The sequence below is a fragment of the Oreochromis aureus genome, linkage group 14 (assembly GCF_013358895.1).
Source record: "Oreochromis aureus strain Israel breed Guangdong linkage group 14, ZZ_aureus, whole genome shotgun sequence".
NCBI classification, from domain to species: Eukaryota; Metazoa; Chordata; class Actinopteri; order Cichliformes; family Cichlidae; genus Oreochromis; species Oreochromis aureus.
This window is the reverse complement of record NC_052955.1, coordinates 4,358,763-4,376,399: the sequence shown is the minus strand read 5'-3', so window position 1 is coordinate 4,376,399 and position 17,637 is coordinate 4,358,763. Positions and strand designations below refer to the sequence as shown.

General features: G+C 41.2%; 1 protein-coding gene across 1 annotated transcript in view; it reads right to left on the bottom strand.

The window, feature by feature from the left end:
* Positions 1-17,637, bottom strand: part of slc8a2b (solute carrier family 8 member 2b) — a 205,037-nt gene that overhangs the window by 132,055 nt on the left and 55,345 nt on the right. Inside the window, exon 3 of the mRNA XM_031741776.2 lies at positions 11,178-11,217. The gene's annotated coding sequence lies outside the window, so the exon portion shown is untranslated. The remainder of the gene's footprint in view (positions 1-11,177; positions 11,218-17,637) is intronic.

Genomic DNA, 17,637 nt, shown 5'->3' with positions numbered 1-17,637 from the left:
GCTTTGACACTACTATTGGACCATAAAGCTATAATTCGTAGTGGGAAGTGTGTCATCAGTGACAGCAGCTCAGAAAACAAGGATGGAAAATGTCCTTCATTTATTTACAGTTATAAATGCTGCTGCTTGCATCATGGAAGCATAAAAATGTTGTTCTGCTATTATTAAAGTATATTGTGAGGAATATTGTCATCATAATTTTTCTTGACAAATCATGATACAGTTTTGAGAATATTTGTCAATTTAATTACACACGTAAATGTGTGTGTTAGTGTTCAGCACCTATGGCTCCCGTGAGGTTTTGACACGGGGCAAATGTAGCTGTTGGCAAATATCTCATTTGTCTTACTGGCATGTTGTCGACGCTTCATAGGAGCAGATTTTTATGCTAAACATTAATCATGCTCATTTTCTGTGTTTTTCATTTATAACAAGGTAGGTTCGTTCTCAGAAAGGCATATCAGTTTGGAGCTCAACCTGATTTTTTCATTGACACTGGTTTACGTCATCTTTACAATGACTGATTAATACCCACCAGCATCATTAGGATTTTGCAGCTGGAGTGATGAAGGATGGAAGAGGATGAGGAAAAGATTTTGGGTGTGGGCTGATAAAGCTGCGCTGCAGAGGAGGTTGTAGTTTGGAGAGAAGAATGAAATCATAAGCTGCAAGAACAAGAAAAAAAAAACAGAAGGAGGAGGAAGTGATGGTCACCAAGCAGAGTGAAGGAAGGAGGAATAAAGGAATATGTGAAATGAGGGGGGAGAGGAGAAAGGTTTGATATCAGGCCTGTGGGAGACAAACTGAGAAAAAAAAATTATCAGCCATCCTGATAATCCTGATAATGCACTAAGTCCTCTATGAAATGATGCTATAATCTGGTTACTGCTGTAAAAGCAGGCACTGAATCCCAAACACTGTTTTTTCTTGAGCCCTAAACATGTTCATTTTTGTCTAAGCAAAGATTTCCAAGGCTTCCTCAATGACAGCTGTCACTGTGAATCTGTTAAGTAAATAATAAATCTGTCAATCAAGCTGTGTGAAAGGATAGTGTGAAGACTCCAATTAGGCTGCAGAACATATAAAATCATGAACCCCACTGTGCTCCACCGATTTTTAGAAGTCGTGTGCGTGATCACGAGTAAGAGAGAACAAGAAGGAAAGAGAGAGCCTGAGACGTTCAGAAAAAGTAAAAATAAGAGCAGTGGAGTCAAACATGGGGAGAAAGTTACAAACAGAAGTTTTCTGGTGGCTGAAAAGTTAAACACAGCATGAATGCAGACCAGCAGGTGACTGAGGTGTGGGTGCGATCATGTATCAAATGATAAGAGCTCTTCAGTGGGCTGAAAAGTCTGGAACAGTCGGAAATATGATGGAGAGGAAAGAAAGCAATTTATCATGAAGTGAACGGTAGAAGGGAAATATAACAGAATGAAAAACAAATATAAATGTATTATTTTACCTTGAAGATCCTTTCATAATTTCCTCCAATTACCACCTTCAACTGTAAGCTTACAAGCAACACACCACTCAGTGTGTGTTGGTGCCTCGGACCAAGTAAACCAAATAAACCAAAGAAGTTTGTTCGGTTAAACATAGAACATAGTGAACTATAAAGCTTTTCCTTTCGTTTGGATTAACTGCACTTTCTGAACCATTCTGAAAACATCCACATTCAATGAACAGATAAAGACGATGACCTGCCTGAAATATTTTAAGATTAAGAATCATCTTACTTTTTGGTGTGGCAAACCAGAAAATGTCAAAGAAGGTTTGTCAGTAATAAGTTCAAACTACTGGCTCTCAACATGGACAACAACACATCCTCCTGACAAAAGTAAAGCCCCCTGATTCCTTCTCCTTCTCTGCTACTGTCACAAACCATTCAGTGGTTCATATTGGACATACGTATATTGGACTGTTCTAGACCTTATACTTACTAACCCACTGCTTTTAAACTGTATTCAATTCAACTCAGTTCAGTTTTATTTTATAGCATCAGTTCACAAAAACACTAGCTGGCTCAGAGCACTTTATATTGTCAGGGTAAAGGTCCCAAAATGTCCCACTGAAGCTTCTGACCAAGCATCCATACACAAAGATGTCTGGAGTTAGGATATGGGTTAGGACATTTAGACACCTCCAACAAAACTGCAGTCACCACCCTCAGACTGAGTTTGGGCTTCAGTGTCCCATTAAATGTTTATGAGGAATACATGTACAGATTATTATTACCTCTCTATTTGTACTCTGTGTTTTTGAAGGTTATGAGGCCAAGTGGTGAGACAAACCTATGTGTACTCTTTCCTTACCTTATTAGGACGTGTTAACTGAGAGGAAGCCACAAACATGCATGTATTTGAGTAGGACAGATTGGTGTGTATATGTCAGGCTGGTCCATGTGGGTGAGACGAAACACAGGACTGGAGGGTGACATGGACATTACTAAAGAAACACGCGTGCAGACGAAGTCCTTTTAAAGTCATCAGCATTTATATACTTGTAATGGATCACTGTCTCTCAAACATGCACATACCGGATCTTCAACTCCCCTTTGGTCCACTTATGTAAAGCCAATTATTATTCACCACCTTCCGCCCACCCACACACTCCTCCCCTCCGCCTTAGCATCCACCCGCCGCTGTATCCAGGCAGAAGCCATTAGAGACCACACACAGCAGGAACACTGAACCATTTATGGACACAAGACTATTCATGTCACACACTGTGTGTTGGCTCAGCATGGTGGGAAACATGCTGGTATCCACTGCTCGACTGTTATATTCGCTTGGAATGTGACAGGAAGTTGGTCAAACTCTGTGCATTTATAAAGTTTAAATAATCTGCAATGATGCACAAAAAAGTCACTCTGCAGTCGCCTGAGTCACAGCATGAAAGTGTCAGCTGAAACTATTTCAAATCACACTAAGAATCAACTCTGGCTTTAAAAATGACTATTTTAACAGAACTACACATTAATCGAATAACAATGTTTACAGAAAAAAGGAAAGGCAGTTTTTTACAGTAAGTACTACAGAAATATCGCTTTACCTGTCCCCACAGCTCTGACATATGCTTCACTTTTAGTCAGATTGAGACTGCAAATATATTTATAGTTGAATTTCCTTAAAGGCATTTAAAATGATTGACTACTGTAGCTACACACATGCTTTTCATTTATCATCTAATCACATCGTGAAGCCTCTAAACTCACTTTTCTGTAGTTTGCTCACATGTGGAGAATGCAGAGGTATGCAGTTTGTGAGCACATTTAATACAATATCTGTTACCGACTTGACCATCTGTCATTTCATCTATAAAAATCAGTGGAACAGCACTGTTCCCCGTTCTCTTTCATAATATAAAATAGCAAGATTAGAGGTGGGGAAGGATTTCCTCTCACTGTGGGATCAGTAAGCTCCACATTCAGATTTTTTGGTCACTTCTTATCACTTCCCTGGGAGACATATTCCCCAAACTATTAAAGTATGGCCAAATTGATGTTTGTACGAGGAGAGGTTTTGGCATTAGAGTAAAATAAAATTGTCTGTCCTGGTAAAAGACATAAAATGGAAAATATATCTGTGCTGCAGTAACTTCCAGAGATCCAACCGACTGTGCTCATGTGAGGCTCCAGTTCAAGTCAATTCGCAACATTTGTGCCTGTTTGGGAACGACCACCGAGATGTTTTTGTGCCTCTGCTACAGAAAAATAATCACTTCTTTGCTTTGTGCAATGTTTACATGAGGAGCAAGAGAAAAATTGCTGTCCGTTTATCTTTTCATTCCATGCACGCTTTTTCTAATGCATGCAACACCATTAAAATCAAATATTAAAATAACCTTGTGCATCAAAACAAATTGCTGCTGTATACATAACATGGTTCACTAGAAAACTAAACTACTCTTCAACAAATCATCAAAATGGTCTTTAAAATATTACAGTTATTGCATTAAATTTTTTATATGACTTAGCAAATGACTCTTTTTTTTGACACTGCTGTACTGTTAATAAATACTAAAATAGTAAATAGTTAATAAGTGGTTTCACAGGTTACATTTTTTTAATCTTATTTATTTTTCACATTTTTAATGGGACGAATTGGAGGATTTTACCAAGACTGAATCCAAACCGAGACCTGTGACCAACATGTCACAAATCCAGGTTAGACTTATTGATTTTGTGTCTTTTTCACACATAGAGGGGGTGTCAGCCTTTCTAATAAAATATTGATTATGCTTCAATCATCTTCACCCAGCATCCCGAAGCTACTGGTGTGCAACAGTCTGTGTTGTTCAGTGAAAGTAATGGATTGGATTGTCAGGTAATAACATTCAGGCTCAGAGGCAGGATTTGGTCCCAGAGGGAACAAGGTTACAGGTTCAAATCCCCCGAGGAAAGCCATTTGTATTCTACAAACAGGCAGACAGGAAGCCAATGGAAATATGAAACCTCTGGCAAACAATGTGTACGTGATTAAAAGAAGCTGCATGTGGGGGATGGCTGATGTAGGGACACCGAAGGACAAGCTTAGAATGTATCTTAATAATTTTGTCAAGGAAAGCAGCGGTGGAGAGTTCAAGGCTTTCAAAGCAATGTAGTGTTTGAGGTTTGGGTCTACATGGAGGCCCCAGAGAATCAGAAGCCATGATGGATCAGGCTCATGTTGCATGGTTAATAAAAATGTTAAATGCTCTGGCTGGGCCTTGGGGCTTCGGTCCTTTCGGTGTCGCCGAGGTTGTGGGCCGGTGGGTGCACGGGGCTCAGCCCTTTTCTGGTGCATCGACCTAACTGGGGACTCTTCAACTGGCAGGGAGGTTGTTCCATCCTTGCAGAAGTCCACTCTGCAGGTGGGGAGAATCAGGAGAGGTGGAGAATAAACCTAACCTGGGTGTCTGTTGTCTTGTGTAGTCTGGAGATGATTGAATGTTGGGGTGGGTATAGTTTCCTCTGCGGTGGGGTGGGGTGGGCTTCCCAGGTCCTGTGGGGCTTAGCGGTGCTGCTGCCGTGGGCCCCGATCGGGATGGGCCTGGGCTCCCTTGCCTTGTGGGTACTAGAGGACGGGGGTGCCTACTGGGGTCAGCCGGGAGTTGGTTCTAAGGAGGGCATCTTGCCTCCTTCTTTTCCTCCCCATCCCGGCTGCCTCCCTCTTCCCGCACCACACCCACCCACACAAGGGCCTTGGTGCTTTGTGTCACCAGGGTGCAGGGAGGCATTCCCCCCCTCTGTCCCCTTCTGCCACCTGTGCCTCAATTTTTATTTCACAACTTAGACATCCACATTATTCACACTCTCATTTTGACACACACACATATATATATATATATATATATATATATATATATATATATATATATATATATATATATATATATATATATATATATATATATATAGGGCCTTGAGGGTGATCACGTTAACGGCGCCCAGAGGACGGTCTGTGTATTCAACCTTACCTCTGGCGCCGGTGCCCACCTCTCAATTTTAAATCCATGTAGACATTGAGGGTTCTCGGGAGGGCCGGGCTGCTCTCTGGCAGCAGCACCATGCCCTCCCTTGTTTTAAATGCACTTTAGAACAACACGCAGCAACTACTACACACGAGCGGGAGGAGGGAGGTATGGGGTCTCACACACCCCGTCTCTACTAGCCATCGGGGCGGGGGCTGGGAGAGGTGTTGGCTGTCCGATTGGCCTCCCTGCTGCTGCGTGGGGCGGTCTGCTTGCCTCCACCCCGGGAAAGGGTCACATCTCTTGGGTCTGGTGCAGCCTCTGGGGGCGAGGGTACCTGGACCCAGGGCATAAATATTTTGGGGAGTATGATTGTGTGTACATGTCATGTATGTCTATCCCTGGGTGAGTGCTGAGTGTTTGTATATGTGTGCATGAGGGTGGGAAAGCATGTTTATGTCTGTATGTGCCTGTTTGTCTGTGTCTATATGTCAGGTCGGGTCTTAGACTCCACCTCCTGGTACTCCCAGGCCCTCCAAGTGTGGAGGCCTATCTCCCCTCACCACACTCCCTGCTGGTGGCTGATGCCCTCAGGGGTTGGTGCATTGGTTTCTGGTGTCCGGGCTGGGCGCCAGGTATGCACCGGCTCACTCCCGTGGCTACTTGGCGGGGCCCGATGCCTGTCGCCGGTCAGGCCTCTTCCGGGCAAAGGGGCCCTCGGCCTCCGGCCTCGGGCCTGCAACTCGGTTCACTCTGGCACAGCTGGCTGCCGGCAGAGCCGGCGGGCACGCCGTGCAACCCCTCTGGCTTCTGCTCCGTGGCTACTGGGTGACCCCTCGTCTGGGATCTCCTCAGCCCTTCCCAGGAAGGTGGCACGGATGCCCCCAATGGTACTCCTTGGGCTCTCGCACTCTGGGTCCTCTGGATGTCTGGAGCCTGGATCTCCTCCATGCCTGCTTCATGCCCTGGGGACGGGGCTATGGGCCTCACACCCTCTAGCAGACCGTTACATGGGAAAACCTTTTGTATACAAGCGTTGATCCACACAGGTGTGCACACGGGTGTTCACTGTTCGTAACATAAACTACACCTTTCTTAGCTGCTACTTCAAAGCACATTGTGCGCTGTCTGTCCTGGTGCTGCACAACAACTTTCAATATTTAGTATTTACTGCTGTTCACACTCAGCTAGATTAACGTGATGGTGTTGTGTTTAGTATGTTGCTTTGTTTTTGTTTGGTTTTTTTGCTTGTCTTCTCTTTTTTTCTCTCAACAGGTGATCCAGGAGATTTTTTTTTTTTTTTTTTTTTCTTTCTCTTTGTCTTTATAAGTGCCCTTTCTCACTGTCCCTTTTCCCTTCTGTTTTTCTTTCCTTCCTCTCTTTCTTTCTCCCTTTCCTATCCCCCAGTCATGTCTGTCCCATCTGTAACAACTGAAAATAAAATAAATAATAACAACAAAGTTTGATCAAATGGATCAATACGGCAATGCATGATGATCCATTTGGCAAAATAAATATTTGGTATCCTTGTTGGTCTTCAGACAACAATTCTGACGGCTTGGGACAGACAAAAAAAAAAAAAAAAAAAAAAAATGTTGTTAATGTGGGTGTGTGTTTGATAAAAACAAACATTTTGTGACACACAGTCTCAGGCATTCCCAGGATTTTGTCAGTGAGAGGCACATTCAAGCTCAAGGTAGGGGGCACTCAGCAAAATAGAACAAAAAGTACGATTTTCAGGCGAAGTCTCGATACAGATGTGTTACTGTAACCTGCATGAACAAGAGACTAAAACGGTTTCGTGTTAATAAATGTTTTACAAAGAAGTGCAAGCAGTATTTAGTGCCTTTACCAAAGTCCGTCAAGTACTCAAGTACCCCTATAGTACTTCAGTATTGTGCAGGAACACGTAAATTAATATTATACAACCAGGTCATAATTATTTATTTATTAATGTGTATCTCTCTTTAATGTTGCCGCTGGAGATTATTTTAATTACTTGTATAGTGCTGGGTAGTTTTATCTTTAATAATAGTGCAGCGTGCACGAGTAAATCCAAATGTTAAAATCTGCAACATAAGAAGAAACCAAGCTTTAAGATATGTGGCCTTGCACGCAGGAATGTAGTAGAGTATGAGAAATAAAAATACCTGGAATATAATAACATTAAAGCATGCTTCAGTTGAGTAAATGCATTAAGTTACATATCCAAATGCTCATGCAGTGGTGCTTTGTGCTGTGAAATGAATATTGTCGTAGTCCAAAGATATTGGTGGAGGTGGGACACATATTAGTGTTGCTGATGCTGTTACTCTGGATGCAGTCTCAAAGTCACGCTCCACACTCACTGGGATGTGTTGAATCATTAATCAGATCATATTTTTTTTAAACACTTTAAAGTTTTAAGAGGTAAAATCGTCTGTGTTAAACCATCTTGCTGATGTTGCTTTATAATACACAGATTTCTTAATGCCATTTGCACTGCTACTTGTTACATTTCCATATTTCACAATTGGATCTTATTATTTTTTTTTAATTTGATCTTGTTCTTATTCTTTCTATCTACCCTATCACTGGCATCACACCAACCATCTGCATGTCCTCCTTTACTACATCCATGAATCTTCTCTGAGGCCTTCATCTTTTCCTCCTGCCAGCACCATCTTTGACATCCATGGTTCAATATATCCATTATCCCTCCTCAGCGCATGCTCACTCTCTTATATAAAAATTATTAGGCTGTCACTTAGGCCATATTGTACTTTTAAAAAAGTAATTTTTAATGTAAATTATCCTGTTTTTATTTTTCTGCTACTGCTGCAAGAGTAATTTCCCTCCTACATCCTACTACAAAGCAGGGAGAAGGACAGAAACCACACTTTGAACTCAAAGTGACTTTATAATTTTCACCTATTTTACCTTTATGGGGTTAAGGAAGTGATAATCACAGATAAATGTAATTTATATTTCAAACAGACCTCTCACACAGGGCACAAGCTTGGACACACGCACACACCCAGAGCAGACATATCGACTGAAGGAAGAAATGTTGCTCAGAGGTGTAATAAAATGCGATCAAATGAAAGTAATAAAGTATTAATGAGGATGAGATAATTCAACCGGGCATAAAAAATAATCAATGTGTGCGACAATGGAGAGGAAATGGCCTGACCACTTCCACTGGCATCTCATCCTACTGGACCACTGCCCACATCGTTAGAGGTGATTCCCCAGTCAAAAATATATCTCATACTTTGAGCTGTCCCTAATCACTGTCTCCATTACATTTCAGGGATGGAGGCAAAGAAGGAGGAAGGACAAAGAAGTAAAATGACTAATATAGCATACATAAGGTTGACTATTTTTTTTGAAATAACAGCAACTGTCCTGGAACCAGAAAGAGGAACAGTAAAAAACAGAGGCAGTATAGACCAGAGAGACAAAGAAGACAAGGAAGATGGAAAAAAAATGAACAAAAAGATGACATAAAATTATAAAGAAAGAAAACACGAATTCTGTGAGAAAAGTCTTCCTCCAGCGCTTGATGTTGCCTTTTTAAATAAGAGGCTAGAGATTGATTAAATTTAGAGATGCACTGATGCGCTGTCAGCTGATTCACTTGCTGTGTAAACACCTCGATTAATGTAAACCCAGTGTATCTTCTCTTCCCTGAAACAGAATGGAACATGCGCTGGGCTGTGACTGTTTCTGTTTTAATTATCATTCTGATTGCGCTGCAGCCATCTGCCGTTTCATCGATCCAATAGCTTTGCATTAGGAAGTCTTTTTTTGTGTTGCAGTGATTCCCATAAAAGTAATTATTGTTCAGCATTAAATGGATTCATCTTCAACACAATCAGCTCAGCTCTGCTGTTGCAGCTGGTTTAGATGAAGTACTAAAAGAAGCTAAACACAGCTTAGTATGATAGTATGATGCAAACATTTACAAAATAATTTGGGGGAATACTGTATACATTTTAACTGAATATTATTTGTACATAAAGTTTTGTTAAGTAACCTGAAACATTTTATTTTGACATTTGATTGAATTAGAGAAGCAGAAAGTCCTATAAATCAGTGAAAATATTAAAAATTAAATGGCCAATGTCTCGTAGATTTAAAAAGATGAATCATGTACATCATGAAATATCATTTTTAGGAAGATACTCAGAATTGGGTGAAAAAATTAAAATGGACTAGCATTTATATCACTTCTCTCTCACTGACAGCTCAAACATTTTACAATTATTATTTAGGTTAATACGGCACACTTAACACATTTTATAAACTTTAAACACTTTACCTAACTGTCTCCACATTTGATTTAACAGGCTTGTTTTTGGACTGTTGGAGGAAGCACGAGTATCCAGGGGAAACCCACGCAAGCGCAGGAAGAACCTGCAGACTCCACCCAGAAAGGCCTGAACCAATCAGGATGCTGAAACGAGAAACCTTCTCGCTGCAGGGCAACAGTACCAGCCACTGCACCACAGTACCGTCTGATAGTTCTAATCAGTGCATCTCTAACTCAAACACCTGTTTGCTGTGTTTGAAAGTTGGTGTGATGAATGTTTAGGGATCAATGCAGATTATAGCTATTACAGCACAGCGGTGCCGTGGTTAGCACTGTCACCTCACAGCAACAGTGTCCTGGGTTTGTGATGACACTTCACTACTTGTAGTTGACAGTCGTGGATGCTTTTCCCTCTACGAATAGATGGAAATGGTTGATTTGTGACCATTCACATAACTGTTGCCACACTAAAGGAATCTTATTCAGAACTCAAATTTGATCACTACAGTGATCAAAAGCAAATTGAAAAAACTTCTTCAATTCAACAACACAGCAGATACAACACAACCAGATGCAGAAACCAGTAACACTCGGGAACAACAAATCCCTCCTTTTTGCTGTTTAGTATTTTCACTGTTTTCTAGATTTGCTTTGATCTTTTTGTTTTTATGTTGCAATCTAGCATCATCCAACATCAGCCTGCATTAAAAGGGACTGAATTAGAGAAGAGCATCACATCATCACATGATGACATAGTGTCACCTTCTTTGTTCAGGTGACATTTGGCTGTTGGCAGTTTTATAAGGAAAATTTAAAGGCAAAAGAAAATACACCGGTCACTTTCTCCAAACACTTTTACTTATTTCCACTGGGCCAGTACTGCAAACATGAGGTAATGTGTGAAGGTATTTTGCTGAATGAAGCATTTAAAAAAAGAGAAAAATGGCACAAACATGGAGGAAACAGCCTGTTGATAGTTGGCAACAAGTCCCTGTTCTCCTGATACATGCTGCTACATCACACGCAGCCTGGAGGGATGACTCGCACACATTTTTATTTGTTCATATAAAAAAAACTTTCATACACACACACACACACACACACACACACACACACACACACACACACACACACACACAGGGCAGTCCTGGGTTTCCTGGCTTGGATGACAGCAGTGAGATGTTCAGTATTCAGAGTGAAGGAATAAAACCAGTGAACGGGGCGAGCTGGCTTCAGTAACAAAGCAGCCTCTTTGTGACTCGCTCACTGGGACTTGTGTGTGTTTGTGTGTGTAGCTGGATCTCTCCTCATAAAGCATTTGTTCATGCATAAAGCGACTGCTCATTAAAACTACTGTAGACGGCGCTTCTACGAGCATATGTGTGACAACACAACTTACTCATGCACAAACGCACAAAGCCATTTTACTTACCCAAACCAAACTCATGGGGTCGTGGAGGAGTTCAGCTGCCCTGCAACAATCAAGAAAATGTGATGAGGAGATGGCCTGAACAGCAAATTACACACATTAAAACAATATTAGCATCTTGAACACATCCTTGAGACAGACTCTCTGAAAAGCACCTTTCAAACACAGGCTCAGAAAGTGGTTTCCCACAGTGCAGCATCCTCCCTATACTGAGCCAGCTTCTCCTCAGCCTTAATGTCCTGAGACACTTAACCAAAGTAAACAGATCAATGAAAAGAAATTGCTTTGTTTCACTGTTTGGCTGTAAAGGATTTGTCTCCACTGCACCTATAGAAAATCACTGGGAGAATCAGTGGCTAATATTTCTATTGAGAACATGGCACACTCTACAGGTTTCTACTGATGTGTCTTTAGTGTTTGTTCCTGCAGCACACAAGCACAGAATATAATTTTGTGCTCTGAGAGGTTTTTATCACTGGCTACTTTAATCTTTTCAGATTTTAGTACTTCATATGTGGTATTCCAGTCTCTGTAATTGTGCGTTCTTTACTCTTGCAAGCGTCTTGGTAAATAACAGAGTTTAATGGAGCTGCCAGGGTAAATTAAATGTTAAGACAGAGAACATACAGCTTTTAAAAGTGTGGGAATTTGAACATCTCAGTGGGTTGCGTGGGCTGATGAAGCGACAGCTTGCCAAGACTTCAGAAGCCTGTGTGTCTTTCCTGATCTAGTGATGAGGATTCCTCTCTCCAAGGTAAAGGGTGTATAGATTGGATTATTGATCGGTTTGCACAAAAGGAAGAGAAAAGGAAGTGTATGTGAGAGAGAGGGAGAGAGAGAGAAACAGGAGGGAGGGAAGAGAGAACGGTTCAGAAAGCCAAAGCAGCCAGCTGGTAGATGAAAGCAAGCTCCATAATGATGGAGAGAGTGTTATGAGACAGAGTGTTGTTTTTTTAAAGATGCATCAGACTGTTCTCGTTATGTCAAAGCTGCTAGCATTTACACACAAGGTGCCCTTCAGTGTCTGAGCCCTGATGCTCCTGGTTACCGCAGGTTAGTGAGACATGTTTGTCACTCCCAACTCAGTGTCGTCTCTCACTGTAGTTTGGGTTTTGTCCTCAGTCTCCCCAAGCAGTCGTGTTAGATGGCTGTCCCATTTCTGAGTCTGGGGTCTCTTCCTTTACAAAGGAGAGTTCTTCCTCCTCACTGTCACCAACTATTGCTCACAAAGGATTATCTGATGATTAGGATGTTTGTTTGTTTTTTACCATTTCAATGTTTTTTACCTTACAATGTTTTACTGTAATGTAGGAGTGTAGTGTAACGCATTTGAGAAAATAGGTTTTATTCGATGGGAACAATCTTTGCTCACAGATTTGATCAGAAGTCAGTTACAGGCCAGGAGTAAGGACGTCTGGTTAAAGATGACTATGATGCTCATCTCCAGCTCCACGTTGTTAGTTCACTTCATCCCTTGTCATAAACAAGCTGATTCAGTAATCACAAGTAATGTGCTTTTCATTGACATCATTGTAATACAAACACATAAAAAACTACCTGAACTTTCAAAGAGATTACACTGACTTCAATATATATATTTGATACATATATATATCTATGACATTGTGCCCTGTGGATAACAACAGACTAGTTTCACTGGCCTGACGCTCTTAATTTCATTTCATTATTTAATGACAGTTGATGTGATTTTCTGTCCATTGTGTCTGGATTCATCACTCAGCAATTCTAAAATAACTTTTTGCATTTTCATATCACTCATTTCTCCCTCGTGATGTGATTTTGTGAAATTCTCATACCATTATTTCAAAGAGCAGTGCTGCATTAATGACACATTACATACTACCAAATTGGTTTTCCACTTTCATTTAACTTTTTTTTTACTTTTCTGTTGCTGTCTTGCTAAATTTTAGGCAATTATGTGGTTAAACGCTGGAAAAGCGCTTTGTATTGATACATTGCATCAGACCTACAAGCCAAAATTCTTCCACTCTAACTGGAAACACCTGCAGAGTTCATTTTTGCTCCAATGTTAATAATGTCAGCAGAGCGCGAGCTCTTTTGCAGTCCATTTGAGCACCAAATGGGGAAAAAAAGGGAAAATGCTGCTAAGTGCTTACTCAGTGTGTTATTATGTGACACTTAAGGGCCAAGCATCAGAGTGAGATGAGCTGGTAGTGAAAGAAAGTTGGTAGAAGTGATCAGTGTGAACGAAAGCCAGCAGACTCGCTGCAACATCAGGGTGTAACGAACTGAAAAGTGTTTGAGTCCCTGAGTGGAGCCAACAGGACCAAAAATAAACTACCTAAAGGCTGATGATGATCCGAAGGTGACAGATTACTCTGAAATGAAAACAAAGCTGTCCATCTGTTTAGCCTGTGAGCCGCTTCAACAGTCAAAGACAAATCTGCCGCTTGTTTTTGGCAACAAATTTGCTGTCCTGCCTGTTTGACTGCAACACTTTTGTGTGTACCCATCTTTAAAAAACAAACAAATCTACTTTAAATATTTCAGGATATAATTATATTCTCTGGTTGGATAGTATATTTTGCAAATTGAAAACAGCTACTGTATCTGGCTGCTTGCCACACCAGGGAAACCTTCACTGCTTCGATGTCGGACCGTGGATGGCTGCCAGACTTTCAACACTCAATTGCTGTTTCCCCAAAGTAAAATTGCTGGCATGCAAAGGATCCCAAAGCTAGACAAAAGCACCTGCTGCTTAAAATTGCTCAATTACTTAATACTCAATACAGCAGCTCACCTGTTGCCTGGAGCCAAAAAATGCACCAAAACAATTAAAAAGTGACATGATTGTTAAAATAAAAAATCTAAGGAGCTTGGAAAGAGAAGCGACTGGACTTCTTTAAGTTTTTTCACCTCTCATCAGAGAAGTTCTAAGACCAAATGATGGAGATGTACTCCCTAGTGGGAGTGTCTCTTAAGAGAATCATTGACCCACTATTGGTGATGTGCCTCATCACATGAGTCAGGGTGTGAAAAAGGATGTGGGTGATCATCAATAGAGGTTTTGGGTGAAACCCCTGTGAGAGCTTGCACCCACCCTATCATGTGACCCATTGAGATCAGCTGACACAAGATGTGAGTGGGCGTTAAGAATCTCAAAACTGGATTATAGATGGCAGACAGTTGGTGTCATAATCCACCCCTCTGTTCAAAGATGGTCACTCACAGTGGACATAGATGCTTCTTTCACTCCTCTTTCAAACCATCTGTCTTCTCTGTCCAAAATGTGAACACTGGCGTCCTCGAAGAAGTGACCTTTGACCTTTAGATGCAGATGGACAGCCAAGTCTTGTCCCGTGGAGGTGGCTCTTCTATACTGTGCCATGCGTTTATGAAGTGGCTGTTTGGTCTCTCCAGTGTAGAGGTCTGAGCCCTCCTAGACACACTGTACAGCATATACTACATTTTTCAGTTTGTGTTTGGGAGTTCTGTCTTTGGGATGAACCAGTTTGTGTGGTCTGAAGTACACTGGGACGTCGTACTTGGAGAAGACTCTCCTGAGTTTCTCTGATAAACCTGCTATACGGGGGATGACAATATTGTTCTGTTTGTCCTCATGATTCTCCCTAGTTGGTGTCTGACCTTCTTTACTGTGCACCATTGCACACTGATTTAATGAAAGCCCAGTTAGGATAACCATATATTTTAAAAGGTTCCTTTACATGTGTGTTCCTTTTCTTTCCCTTCAGGCTTAGAGGGAATGTTTTCTCCCCGGTGTTGTAGGGTCCTGATTACTCCAAGTTTGTGTTCCAGAAGGTGGTGGGAGTCAAGGAGTAAGTACTGGTCTGTCTGTATGGGCTTCCGGTAACTTTAATGTTGAGGTTTCCACTCTCCTCAGTGTGCCCAGCACAGTCCAGAAATGGTAAACTGTTTTCCTTTGTGTCTTTCCTGGTGAACTTTAACTATTCACATGAACTCATTGGACAGAAACATAAAGCTTCTATATCTAAGGTTCTGATTTTGACCCAGGTGTCATCCATGTATCTGTATCAGTGGGTATGTGCTGTCACTGTGAAAGAGCCAAGAGCTTTACTTTGCACTTCCTCCATGTAAAGGTTGGCTACAGTGGGTGACACTGGGGCACGCATGGCACATCGATGTTTTTGTCTGTAGAAATTCTTGTTTTATTTAAAAAATGTGTTGGTGTGGCAGAGATCTAACAGTGTGCAAATCTGATTGGGGGATAAGCTGGTTCTGTTTTCTAAGGAGCTGTCTTGTTGTCGTCCTTTCCCAACAGTGTGTCCTGCCTCAGTAGGAATGCAAGTGAAGAGAGAGACTACATCAAACGGCATGTATGTTTCATCTGGATCCAGCGTAAGTTTCTGGACCTCTTCCAAACTCCTTAGATTTCTTAGGTGACCATGACCTAGATGACTGAAAACCTACACAGACAATTGTTACAGATTTTTGAAAGTTATTTTAATAATGATTAATTCAGCGGGTCAAGTGCTAAAGATCTTTACAACATTTCAGTGTTTTTTAAGCTTCTTACCACCTGATGCCCAAATGCAGAAGCAGTAAGTATTGATTTTAATGTGAGGCTCCGGTTTAAAAGCCACTGTAATGAAGCTTTTACTTAAATATGAAATATGAACAGTCTGAGTTCATGTCTGCTTTTAGAAAATGAAATATGCTCCTTTTGAGGTTGTAAAATTCTCTTGAGTTCTCTAAATGCTTCTGTTTCACTGCCAATGTGTCTGCAACTTCTGCTGTTCACAAACAGCAGTAAATTTATCACAGCGCTAACCATGTAGCACAACGCCACCCAGACATTAATGGAAACGCAGAGAACGCACTATTATTATATTTTTTAAGTCATTCAGGTCAAATTAAACTAAAAGATTTTTAGGGTTCCTCATTTTTCAATGTTACAACACTCCTGAGTTTATTCCTTGTTGCCATTTACCACAAAAAAAAAAAAAAAAAATCTGCATCATCACTTTTGGTTCAAGTCAAATTAACCAAAACAAAACAAAAAAACTTCTTGATGCCCCTCGCTGTTTCATGTAATCTACTCTGATTGTGTGCTGATTTAGAAAGGTAGCTCTACCAAGGTTTAAGATGTCCTCATACAGTGAATGCTCATGAGGTGATCCGATTTAAACGAGTACAGTGAGAGAGAGGATGAACATATTTTATTAAGGAGAGGCAAGAAAGACTCTGACCTGCTGAAAATCATCATCAAGGTAAAATTAGATCCGTAAGCAGTGGAGCGATGCACAACACAACACACGTGTGTGTGTGTGTGTGTGTGTGTGTGTGTGTGTGAGTGAGTGAGAGAGAGAGAGAGAGAGAGAGAGAGAGAGAGAGAGAGATAATTCAGGCAAAGAAACAACAGAAGGAAACATGAGAAAAAGAGAAAAGTCAACTAGCAGGAAGGTGATGTAGTTAGTGCATCTGATGTGTTGTGATCTTGTTTTTTTTTCTTTATCTGTCAGCCACATTTTGTCTTCCCTGTCTTGTTATTATGCTGCCAGCATCTACAAACACACATACAGATACACAAACACACCCACACCCACGCACAAATGCACACACACATTTCTAGGACAAATAATAATGCCATAGAGTGCAAAAGTAAACAAAAGAGGCAGGTATAAACCTATTTAAGGACACAAACTACACACATATAACACACACTTCCTGTCACAGGGCAGATAAAATAGCTGGAGCGCCGCAGTAAACAAACACTGTAGCATCCCGGGCAATAACAGAGCCGCGCTTCAACAATCGATAAAGAGACGCATGGCTGACACCTTCACGAATATGAGATGTTGGTTCATAGCCCACAGCAAGCAGCTAACACAGATTTTTTTCTGCTGCTCTCTAAAGAAACCATCATCATGTTTGTGCGACAATCCCAATGCAACACACTAAGAACCAGAAATGCAGGAATTTAGCTGCAGAAGCAATGGCTCCAGGATTCACAGCCCTAGTTATTTACCAGAGAAGGTGAACTGATTGGTGCTGGTCACTAGATGTATGGAAGATTTTCTACATGTTCCCTAATCTTTTTGAAAAGATTATATTTTTTATCCATTTCTTGTGTCCTGGAACTTTGTTTGATCTTTGCAGCATCGATGTTTTACAAAAAGACTTCCAGAAAGTTAAGCCTTTCAATTCAGTTTTATTTCACTAGCTGGGCCCACGTCCTCATTTTAGGTTTGATAATGTTTTTAGGAGATAAAGGCGAATGGCTTAATCGAGAAATGAGCTGCGGTTTGGGGAAGGCCTCAATGGGGACTGGTGGCAGCTCCTGGGCCTGGCAGAGCCTCGTGTACTAACGAGAAGTGAAGAAATCAAAGAATTGAAAAAAGGGGAGGGAGGGTGGGGCACGGAAACGAGAACAAACAGCTTGTAGCTTTTCACTGCCAACAGTCACCTCAAGGTGCTTTATACTGCATGGTAAAGACCCTAC